The 13,114-nt window shown below is 30.0% G+C and overlaps 1 pseudogene; it reads right to left on the bottom strand.

Annotated features, from left to right (window-relative positions):
- The window catches only part of LOC123885090, an 86,396-nt pseudogene that overhangs the window by 9,395 nt on the left and 63,887 nt on the right, over window positions 1-13,114 (bottom strand).

The raw sequence follows: 13,114 nt of genomic DNA, 5'->3' as shown, positions 1-13,114 counted from the left end.
CTGAGTCAAGATTTGCTTCAATTATATATTCAGGCACGTGCGTCTAGGCAAGACGAGACTTACTCAGCAAGTTTTATTGAAGTCGGTCAAAGGAAAGTGATTTAAAACAAAAATATAATTATATTATATTTTTGGCGTTTTTTTTTGTTTGGTACAACATGAAACAAACAAATTATATTTTTGAAATTAATTTAGGGTTGGGCCGCAATTCTCACAGCTGTACAAGTCTGAAGACCTAACTTGCCCATCAAGACAATTGAAGACTATAAATATGTGAAGCCTCAAGCTATTCTACTCATGTATTCTAAACCGTGTTTTTTACAAAGTGTGAGTTTTTAAGGTTTAGAGTGTGTGTCTTTTGTCAGCCTTTCTTGTATCGTTTTGATGCAAGTTTAGGACTGTGTTTGTATTGTTTATTGTAAGCTGCTCCTAAGCTTTTAAGCACGGAGTTAGTTTGTGTGATTCACTCATAAGCTTTTAAGCAAGAGTGTTGTCTAGTTTCTAGGAGAGTGTCTCCATCTTGATTATTATTATTGACAGCAACATGGTACGTGTTGTTAGAGGGAATTTGGGACGGGGTCTCATTATCTAAGAGGTTCTTAGGTAGGATTGCACGGATAGTGTCTAGGTGATAAGTCAAGTACCGGGTGTTGGTCGAGGGCTTTGAACTAGAGCTATTATAGTGGATTCATTCCTGGATTGGTATCCCCCAGAGTAGGTGACGTTGCACTGAACTGGGTTAACAATTTCCTGTCTTATTTATTGTTCTGCAATTTATTTATTTATTTACTGTGTTCTGCGACTGTCTTGCTGCAACGTGTGCTATAGCATCTTGTGCAGCATTGTGTTCACTGCGTGCCAGATTTCACAATTGATGTGTGACTAGGTGTACTGGAACAAAATTAAAGATACTTCATACTTCCTTAAATATAATGCATTACCGTGTGCTGCATCAACTGCAATGTTAAGTCTCTCATTCCATGTTAAGATATTTGAATTTTCCACTGCATGCAAATAGGCATTAGTCTTGAAAGTCCAAATCTATTATGCATGCTGCTGACACTATAAAATATAAATTACCAAATAAATGTTGATGGAGATTTCCATTGGCCATGTATTCATAAATCAATGCTTTGATTTCACCTTCATTGCAATAACCAATAAGAGAGACCAAATTCCTATGATGAACAACTGATAGAAGTTGTACCTGCATTTTAAATTTTTTCTCTAGCTATCAAATTTTTTCAATATGGCGCAGAATTATCCTTTTAATATATTACTTAAATTAAAATTGAATTTTTTTTTAAACTTGAATATATATATGTACCAGTACAATCTCTAACCTCTGTTTTATATTCTTTAAAACCTTGCATTGACGACAGTGAAAGCATCTTAACCGCGACTTGGGTGTGATTTTGTAGAACACCAAGATAAACTTTTCCAAATCCTCCTTCTCCGATAATAGTTTTGAAGTTATCAGTAATATTGAGAATTTCAGTGTAACTGAATGCTAAATGTTTTGATACAAATGAACCTCTCTTCTTAGGGTTAGAATGTGCAACTGAGTGAAGAAAAAAAATTCATTAAAAAAATACTCCATATCATATAATAAATATTCAATGTCAATTCGGTTACTCGAAAAAATTGAATTATAAAGTACCTTTTAGTCTTTTGAATGTCCAAAATCCAAGAGAGATTAAGAGGATTATAATAATTAATGATGAAATTGATGCAATAAGTGGTACAACAAACTTCTTCTTCTTGCATGAACCGGATGTACAAATATCAGGATTATCGGACACGCTGAAAAAATTAATAATATTAGTAGTTATTGTGGAACATTTTCCATCGCTCTAACTGTTGTATTTCAATCGCATAAGAACATTTTTGCGAAACACAGCAGTATCGCATAAGAACATTTTTGCGAAACACAGCAGTTAGAGCGATAAGAATGTCATAGTTTCAAATTCGCTAACAAAATAATAGCAACCAACATTTTCCACTAAAACAACATTAACATAACCACTTGATATACCTTAATTGCAAAGTTCCATCTGCCTTTTGCTTGAGAGCATTTGGAATTCGACCGGAAAGCTTGTTTCCCGTTAGATCGCTACAATCAATTGTATGTTTGAGTTTGAGTTATTGATATATAAAAGAGAATGCAAAAATATATCAAGTGAAGTCTCAAAACTTGTGTATTCTATTTTCTAAATACAGTAAAACATGAGCTCTTAATTAGTTAGGACGAGAAAATTTGAAGTTTTTTTTTTTTGAGCAGAAAAAAAAGATATTATTAAGCACACCAAAACATGAGAAAATTTGAAGTTAAAAATTAAAATGGAGAAATTTCAAACTTACAGAACTTTTAACTTTGGCAACTGTGCCAAAAAATCTGGCAGAGGTCCTTCCAAATTGTTATGTGACAAATCCCTGGAACATACATATATATATATTAAGTATATATTTATGATATTTGAACATACAAAAATAATTCAGCAATAATAATACTTACAACAATTCTAATTCTGTAAGATATGAGAAAGATATATTTATCTCCCCTGTCAGTTTGCTTGAGCTCAAGTTCCTGTTCATCATTTAATATTAATTTAAGCTGAAAATTGCAATTTAATCTGACCTTTTCTCATTAGTTTAGCTCAAATTCCTTTTCATAAAAAACATAAGGAAAAAATATATTTTTGGTTCTATATCTTTAATTTTAAATTTTTTATTTTACTTTATTCATTTATCTTTTCTATTGGTTAAGTTGGCTTTTTATATCTGTAAATGTTTACACCTTTGGACATAATACAAGTTTAAAAAATCCCGCCAAATTGAAACACAAATTATCCAAATTTGATCCAGAAATTGTGTAATTATTAATTTTTGTGTGTATTAAATATCTGATTCTCAGAAGAAAGTGAACTGTATTAATTCAGAGTTCGTCCATAAAAAAAAATTATAAAAAAAATTTCACCTGAAGTTAAACTTGGGCTGTAATAAGTGAAAGAATTTGATTGCAATGATCATAAGAAAAATAATCCATCAATCAATTTTTAGAGACAATTAAAGTGATATATATCTTTTGCTTATTAAAAAAAAAAAGTGATATATATCTTAGAGTGTTTGAAATTAAAGACAAAAGTATCTTAATTTAGTTCCCAATAAGTAGCAAAAGTACACATAACGAAAAATCCAAAATAATATTCACTCAGGGTGTGTTTGATTTGCTAAAAAATAAGGGATTGTTCTGTCCAATTCTATATTTTGCAGATCAAACAGACCCTCGGTGTACAAAAAAGAAAAGAAAAAAAGAAGACGAGTACTCACAAAGATGTGATCCTCGGGATGATGTCACCTTCGCAAACTAGACCTTCCCAAGCATATTGCTTAGGAAGACAAGGGTCTCCTTGCCAGCTCAATCTATCGATCTTGTAGGAGCTTTTGATATCCATGATTGCATCAACTTAACATAATAAGTTATTACAAAATTCAACATTAAATTTCATACACATTGAATCCAACTTTGAGTTTCGTAGAATGTGTATGTAATCGAATGTTATTGAAAAGTGTCATATATTCAAATATTACACCGGATATATAATGTGGTCTCATATATAGTAAAAATTTTACTTACCATCTTGAGCGTGTGTCAGCGAATTAAGTTCGGTTATGATTCGATAGATTTCAAAAGCATTGAGTATAGGAGGAGCATCTGAATCCGAGGTTGCGCTAATGTTAAACAAAACACCATTTTGAGTTTTGAAGTTGAGAGTAACTGGCCTCAAGTAATCAAGAACTAATGGCTGAGATAGTACATTTTGTGAGTTGAGGGTGATATTTATTTTTCTTTTTCTTCCATTTGAAAGTTTCTCTATTTCAATAAAGTGAAAATAGACATAATACTCATAATTTGTGACTTGGGGTTGAATAAATAAATTTTCGTATGTAAATGTCATGGGGGATGAAACATTATTTGTTTGGGTTCCAGTCCGCATTACTTGGGCTGGTAATTTGTATGAATTATTAGAGGACATATTTTTTGATGCGCCCAAACTCAACGGATACCAATTACCATCCGTTTGATTGTAGGCGGAAAAATCACAGTCGTACGACCACATCCGATCATACACATCGTCTTTATACCTGGAGAATCTTTTGTACACGAAGAAACAAAATTATCAATATTATTATAAATGAAATGAGATAAACCTTTTACCGTAAAAAAAATATTATTGAGATTTTTTTATTACTTCTTTTTTAATGCCAAATAAAAAGAAAAGTATTCGTACATAGAGAAAAATAAAAAATAAAGACCAAATAAGGAAGTCTAAATGTAACTAATAAGATATAATTTTTTAGACAAAAGAAAAAGATATTTAGTACCCAAAAAAAGATATATTTAATTTATATGCAATTTCAATGTAATATGTTTACTTATGCATTCAACGAAAATATAGAACCTCTTAATTGTATAATATATTTTTTGCAATATATGGCCCGTTGTTTCCATCGCCTCATCTTAGAGGGAGGCTTGAGGGTCTTAGGAATACCTCGGGCTAGTGGAGGAATGTGTTCTTACTAGACGGTTTCGTGGATACAATTTCAAATTGGTTTTTAAAGGGGTTCACTAAAAAGGTTGGTAATGGGCACACAACTTCCTTCTGGTTCGATCCTTGGGTGGGGGCATTTTCAAAGTGCTTGTAAGGTGGGGGAGATGGGTATAGTTGGGTTGAATATAAATGGGTTTGAGATTTAAGGTGGAGAAGAGATCTTTTTGTCTGGGAGCTTAATCTATTGGGCATTTTTCTCGAAATTCTAATAGACTCACCAATCTCTATAGCAGTTGATTCTTGGTGTTGGAAGCATGACCCGTGTGGTTTCTTCTCAGTAAAGTCGGCTTACATACATGGTCCTTCGCCAGTCCACTGTTGATGAGGTGTTTTTCTCTAAAGAGGAAAAACAGTTGCTCCCAAAAGTATGGAAAACTTGGGTCCCCTCAAAAGTGGCAGTATTCTCTTGGAAACTTCTTTAGGATAGGCTACCGCGACTCGTTATAATCTTTGAAAACGCGGTTGTTGAGTGGGATATGCACCCTATTTTTTGCTGGAACCGATAAAGTCCGTCGGGTTGTTGAGTTGGGGACTGTAGCCTCTACTGATCCCCCTACTAGCTTTGTCCCTGTCGTCAGATCTAGTTGACTGGAGGCCTCTTGTATTTGTCTTTCTTGGTGGTTGATCATTGCCCCTTTCTCTTTCGGAGGGTCCTTGAATCTTCTTGTGGTGGTCTGGTAGAAGTGTTTAACTTTTGGTGTGCCTTTTGAGTTTTTTTATCTGGCATTCATATTTCAATAAACTACATATGCACATCTTATTTGATTCTATCTACCAAATATTTTGCGACGTTGAAAATATTTAAGGATTTTGGGCCGTAACAAATTCCGTCATTAAATAGCTTTGTGACGGAATCTGGGTGCATTTGTGTGACGGAATAGTAGCCTCGCTAAATATCATTTGTTTTTTATTTTTTATTAACTAGTCCCACACCCGTGCGATGCACGGGTGTTATGCGGTATTTTATATTATAATGTTGAAAAATCATTCATATAAATTGAAACAATAAGTATTATGAAAATTATAATAATAACATCAATAAAAACAAAATAATAATAATAATAATAATAAAGTGATGTTCATTAAAAAAAAATATAATAAAGTGATGTAAATATAAGATAGATATTAAATATGTGTTTATACATTTCGAAAAGATTACAATGGATCCTATTACAGCTACCAAAATAAGTTGGTAATCCATAAATTATCATGTCACTATGAAAACGATTTATGGTCATACTCATACACTGTAGTTAGATTAGTGGTTGCACAACTATCTAGGAATTATATATATCGATGTTTATACATTTAAAAAACTTATTTATACAACAGATTTGAAGTTACTTTGGTATCTTCTTCATTAACATTGATTAGCAATATCTTTAACTCATTCTTCAAAATAACTATGGAAATATAATTGACCATGGAAAACAATCGATGTTGAAACATAAGTTTTTATTTATATTATAAATCTCATTGGAGGATTCTGAGTTGGATAAACTACTTTATTATCTCTTACAAAAAAACTACTGTATTATCGAATTTGACATTTATATTAATTTGAAACTTATTTGAGCAAAAATAAACCAACTTAACTCATACTCAAATATCGAATATGATAAAAATCATACAGGACATAACAACCATTAGTAAACTTTATTTTATCTATTTTTTTTACTAACATTAGAAAGTAGTCCTGACAATCGACCAACTCCTTATATTTACAAAGATTGGACAAAAATTATTAGCAAAAACATTAACCTTTTTGAAAAAAAAACAATAAAATACAAAAAATAATAAAATGAACAAAAAAATGTAAATGAATAATAACCCAAAATAATAATAATAATAATAATAATAATAATAATAATAATTACAATTAGTACCCCACATTAAATGAATGTAAGTGGATGATATGGCTAAATGAAAAGTTTTCATTGGTTTGTGAATTAGGGTTTAGATAGACAATTCCACAACTATCTAGGATTTATATATATATTTCTAATTTAATTTAGCATGATTTTGGTCCAAACTTTTACTTATATTTAAGACATGACAAAGTATTTCATTAGGTTGATATATAGGATTCATGACATATCTATGCGCATAAGCATGAATAAAATTGTTAAGAAAGCAGATTAAAAAGCATCGTAATTAAAGGTATGGATGTTTACTTGGACGAAGAAGAAGTGCATGGCGAGAATCCAACATCAACCCTAACATCAAGTTGCAAAAGAGGTAGTGGAGCATTGTCATTTGTGGAAACTATGTCATCATTTTGATAAATTGAATTGTTCAAAAGTCTCAATTCCAATGAAGAAATGCAAGGGATTGTTGGACCAGTCTTTACAAGGCACACATTTATAGTGTCAGTTGAAGAAGTGTGAATGATCTCCACAACATGGTAATCATCGTCAGTTGTATAATTAATTTTTCTCCAAAGATTGACTCCAAGATGCAGTTCAAAAGATTGGGTTTCATTTTTGCCATCATAATTACCATAAGAAAATAAAGCCCTAATGAGATATTTATTATTTTTTCCCTCTTTTGGTTTCAACGTATAGCAATTTCTATCTCCATCTGGAAAGCATCTCAATGTGGTCAATTGTTTCCCAATGTAATCAAAGTTTAAGTTAACATGAATATTCTCTCCTGTTTCCACAAATTCATTGTCTGTTTTATACCAAATTCCAGTATCCTCTTGCAAGTAATCGGTTGTTGATCCACAATCAATGCTTATAAAACCTATATTTTAATAAGCCACAGTCATTTCTTTTTTGAATGGCAAATATATTATATCTAAATATAGAAATGAAAAAAAATATAACTGAAAGTTCAGAAAAATAAGAAAATACCAGACGTACACTCTATCGAAAATTATCAATCTCTAAGGTATAAGATATAAACAAACCGACAAATAAAACTACAAAGGAGGCACGCCACAACCACGGTAGAGCCCTTCAAAGGCACCACCACGAGAAGAAAGATTTCCCTCAAGAAGAGAGAGAGAGAGACAAAGATCAATCACAAGTAGAGCAAAACAACAAGAGGACCTCCAATATTCCTAATCTGTCGAGACCCAACATGACACCCCAACAAACTTTATCGATTCCAGCATAAAATAGAGTGTACTCATAAAAGGAACAAGGGAAGTCCACACAATAATATGCCAAATTAATAGCCATTCAAAAGGTCTCCTCTTCTACTTTATTAATTTTTTATATTAATATATAATATATTTTTCATTCAAAAAAAATATACGCCCTCCAGTCTTAGATATAAGAAAAAATTTACTTTTTAAATTCATTAAGAATATGTATTTGGTACATAATATGAGCCAGATACATTATATTCTCAATGAATCTAAAATATAAACTTTCTATTAGAGGGGGTATATAAATTTTTTAATATATAAAAAGTAGATAATAAATATAATATTTTAATAAAATTTATCAAAAGTAGTAAGATTCATCTTTAGACCGAGTAGATATTCTCTCCTTGTATGTACCAAAAAAAAAAAAAAAAAAATTCTCTCCTTGTACGTACCTGGATTTTCATTTTCATTAATTTCAACAGTTTCTCTTGAAACAAGTGTGTTTTCCGAATTGGCATGTTTAATGCAAATAATTGGCAACAAGGTAAGTAATACGCACGCGTTTAACATTAAAGTCATCATCCTTGGTGGTTCTCTTTCCATGTAATCTGCCATCAATATGTAATGTATAATAATATACAGCCAAAAATGTCTTAAGTTGTGCATCATGTATAAGTCACCAAAAACACTATAATGAATACGAATTTTATAAAATTCATCGTTGGATAGAAAGTTTATATTATATAGATCATCAATAAATTTTAAAAAAAAAATTGAAAATCATTTGATATGTTATTTAGACCTGTCAAAATTAACGGTTTATGGATTTTTATTCAATATCATTAATCTTGATGAGTTTCAATAAGATATTAAATGATTTTCAAAAAAATTTAAAAACTATCAAACGGTGCATGTTAGACAAAGCCTAATATCAATTAATGAACAAGAAGAAGAAAGAAAAAACTATAACAAATAACCGTTCGTTAAGTGGTAATTGATGTTGAATATGATAGAAAGAACTATAGTTTGAACAAGATTAAATTGGTGGTAAAAAGTTTTAAAAAAAAAAAAAACTATAACAGATATGAACTCACCAAAAACTTGATATATACTATCCTTAGTTCCTTCTATATAAATGGATACAAAATATGAACAACTTTTTATAGATATACCTTTTTAAGACACGCCGTTATTGCTATATATACACAACAGTGTTGCTATTTGAACACGGAATCATGTTCATGAACATCTTACATCAGCATATAGTCCCTATACAACAACAACCACATTATTTTGCCATTCAGAAAAAATAAAATAAATGAAACAACCACACCATCAGCTGAAGTTTTCACCTCAATATTGAGAAAAAAAAAATAAAACTTCAAAAAGTCTGACCAATGGTGTAGATTTTCATTTTCTATGTTCACATATCATAATTATATACACAAGTAGTATGGAATATATATTCCATACTATATATTTCACCGTCTCAAAATTTTAGTCATTTTAGAATTTTCATGCAAATTAAAAAATAATAAAGATTGATATATTAAGTTATTTTTACGTACTTTATTAAAAAAGAGAAATTTTATTTAATTAATAATTTAGTTTTAGTAAAAGTACAAATGGTAAAGTATCATTAATTGTGAATTGGTTTCTTAAAAGAACCAAAGATTTGAGACCCCCGGTTTCTTAAAACTATCATCGCGTTAGTTGGTTTAGTAGTGATTGAGGTTGAACTTGGTAGGGAGGACCTCGGTTCGATCCCCCGCAACTGCGATCGGGAGGGAGCTAAAATCACTTGATGTCAAAACTGACCCCCGAACCAGATTAAACTGGTGGTGAAAGTACAAATAAAAAAAATAAAAAAAAAAGATTTGAGACAAAACTAAAATTAAATCTAAAAGGATCAAAGATTCGAGACGAAGGGAGTACGAAATTAAAGAATACATGCATGTAGGTACTGGGTTCGATCCTCAGCTCATTGTAAACCAATATATATATATATATATATATATATATATATATATATATATATATATATATATATATATATATATATATATAATAGAGTTAAATAGGTATTGGTTTCCCTTTATCAACTTTCAATCTTGTGATTGTAGTTTACTTGGTAGGAATATTTTGTTAATTTATCTATAACTTCAACTTAAAGATTAAATTGTTAAAATAAAGAATAATTAGTTAATTTGTTGAGAATTTGCCTTAAAATTGATGCAGAAAATGCAGGAAACTGGTTTTGCCACCGCCTGTGGAGCATGAGACGCAAGATTGCAGGGTATGAGTCGCAGAAGCAGGATTGCTTGCTGCCACTGGCGCACCATGCGCCAGTTCCTGCGCCCCATGCGTAGTTCGCAGTATATATGTTGCTGTGTTCATTTTGCATATATGAGGAGAGAGTGGATGAGAGAGAAAATGAGGGTTTGATTTTAACCGAACTGGGTAAACAATTTCATCGTGTTCTTTATCGCTTTCATAGTTTTAGCTTTTGAGTTTAATTGCTTATTCTATTGTTGGTTTGGTTGCTTATTCGTTTGCTCCACACACTAAAGAATTTATATTGGTGTGATTTCTCCGGATTCATAACATATAGTTAAATAACTAAACAAATGATATTTTAAGGTTTGAACAATATATGACATCAAAATAAGTCATTTTAAACATGTTACATGAACTTTTGTAAAAGAGACTAAAATTGAAAATTAATCCATATTTAGAGGAACAAAGTTTGAAGAAATTTTTTAGAGAGATTAAAAATAAAATTCAGTATATTTAGAGGAACTAATTGTTTATTTATTTTTATATATTTTTTAATTTGAAATATTTATGTTTGAATTTATATCTTATCTTTGAATTTTTTTTCCTTCATTAAAGTTTTATCTTTTTTTTTTTTTTTAAACTTTTTTAATGAGTTAGAAAAATTTGCAAACCTCAAATTTTAATCTATATTCTCCAAAATTCTTTTGTATTTTTATTTATTTAATACAGTATATTTTATTATAATACTTTTTAGATGACTTATTTAAAGTGTCAATATATATAGTTGAGATATCTTAATTTTTGCTTTAAAAATAAATTGAAATGGTGGGTTATATTATATGTTTCTCTTCAGACTTCAATTACTTGTTATCAATCACCTATTTTGCTTTTAAGTTTTATTTTGACGAATACTTTTCTCGTTTTTCCATCTAGAGGTGACGGAGTCGTCTTTTTTATTTATTTTTTATTTTTCTGGTACAATGTTTATAAGGAGGAGACATTGACTTAATTATTCAATCAATCAACTATTATAAATTTATTCTGTTATGAACAACCAATGTTGTATTATCCTAATGATAATTAATTTTGTTCAAAGCACGTGCTACATGGTAATTGCAATAAAATAGCGATACTTTAAAAAAGTACTCTTTGGTGTTCCATTCGGGTCAATTGTACAATTCATACATAGAAAAAACAACAGGAAAGTAAAAAAATAAAAAGATTTGCGGTATATACAATTTTTTTTTACTAAGATATCTATACATATAATAAAGATGATACTTTTTTTGGTGTGAACTTTTTTTTTATTTTTAACTTTGGTTGATTCTAGGAATTGATAACTGCATGCATAATCATTTTTTAGTTTGGATTTTTATTTGTCAATTTTGTCCTTCAATAATATTGGAACTAACTCATAACATAATCACTACCATACCTTGAAACCGCTTGCATCATTTTGTTTACTGAAAATTCTTACACACTGTGTTTTGCGCCACATGATTCTATAATTCATGGGATATTTGATATTGTTGAAGAATTAGAATAGTATCAAAGGTATTTTCTTTTTTTAAGTTTTTGTTGATCACCTATCTTCTTTGAAAACCTCATTCAAATCTTTTGTGTAACCAACAAAGACACTAGGGAAATTATAAAATTGAAAATGGAAAGCTAATCTTTTCCAATTTGAGCTTTCATTCACATTCATTTGGTTTTTTTTCTCTAACTTATTCCCTCTTCTATTTTTCTTGATTGGTCCACATTTAGTTCTTCATTTTTATAAGGAAAAAAATGTGGTGAAGTTTAGCCAAGTTGTTTTTAATTATATTTATCACATTTTAACTAAGTTCATGTCACATGCTTTCATTTTTGCATTTTTGTTGCATTTTTTGATAAGCATATATATATGCCCGTAATATATGCTTATTTTAAGATATGTTTAAATTTGAAATTTTGATGTTTATTTTAAGATTGCCTTTAGATATGCTTGTAATATATGCTCTATTGGTTGTTCGATTGAATTTAGATATGTTTAAATTTTTGTTATTGTTAAGTCGTATTTCATCACATTTCATTAATAAAGGAATTTTTATATTGGATTCAACATCTCTATGTAACTATGTTTTGAATAACACAATATAACTAAAATGCTTCTTTTGGTACCGTAAAAAAAAAATTCATTCTTTTAGTTTTACTTCTATCGGTAAACTTACATAATTCATGTTACTATGTTTTTTTTTTTCAAAGTTGGTACTTTATCTATGGTGTCGACCAATACACGTAAAGTACAATTTTTATTTTGAGCAAACCTGAAAATATACAAATTAATTTAAATAAAAATCAAACTTATGATAAAGTACTGTTTACAATTTATTTACGTTAGCAGAATATAAAACGTGGATCACACAAACGTGCTTGTTTGGCCGCTAGTATACATAGCTTCCAAAGCATAAGAGTCGAAATCATATATAATACCTAAACATGTTTTACTAATTCAAATGGTTTAATTTTAATTATTTATATTCTAGTTGATTTCAGATGCAGCTATCGAGTACTCAAGAATGAAAAAGTACTCAACCTCTCACACACTCAAACGTAGATGATCTAGGCTCTGTTTGGATTGATGGAATATAATGAAATACAGCGGAGCGGAATAGGGTGTGGTGGAATGGGATGGAGCGGAATGAAATAAATCTTCCGTTCCATTGTTTAGATATTTTAAAAAGAATATGATCAAAATTAAAGGTAAGTGGTGGTATTTGATGGAATTCATTCCATCCTATTCCATTCCATTCAATTATTATTTTACAAATCCAAATAATAAAACATTATTATACTCCATTCCATTCCATCGCATTCCATCAATCCAAACAAGAGTTAATAGGCAGTTTGCACTTATTAGTCCTTCAGTTAACTTATTAGTCCTTCAATTTTCTTTTTAAATAACAAAAATGGATGAAATCGTCTTATGCAGCTTCTGATGCGGTTACGTTGCGGCCGTATATGTGAATTAAAATTACACCGCAATTGCAGTGTGATGCAGTTATGGATGCTACCGCATCAGCAATACTGCGGACCGCAATCTAAAACCTTTATATTTTCTTGTATCGATTACCTTTTTCATAAAAAATTT

This window comes from Trifolium pratense, linkage group LG5, assembly GCF_020283565.1.
Source record: "Trifolium pratense cultivar HEN17-A07 linkage group LG5, ARS_RC_1.1, whole genome shotgun sequence".
NCBI lineage: Eukaryota > Viridiplantae > Streptophyta > Magnoliopsida > Fabales > Fabaceae > Trifolium > Trifolium pratense.
This window is presented reverse-complemented; position numbering and strand designations above follow the sequence as displayed.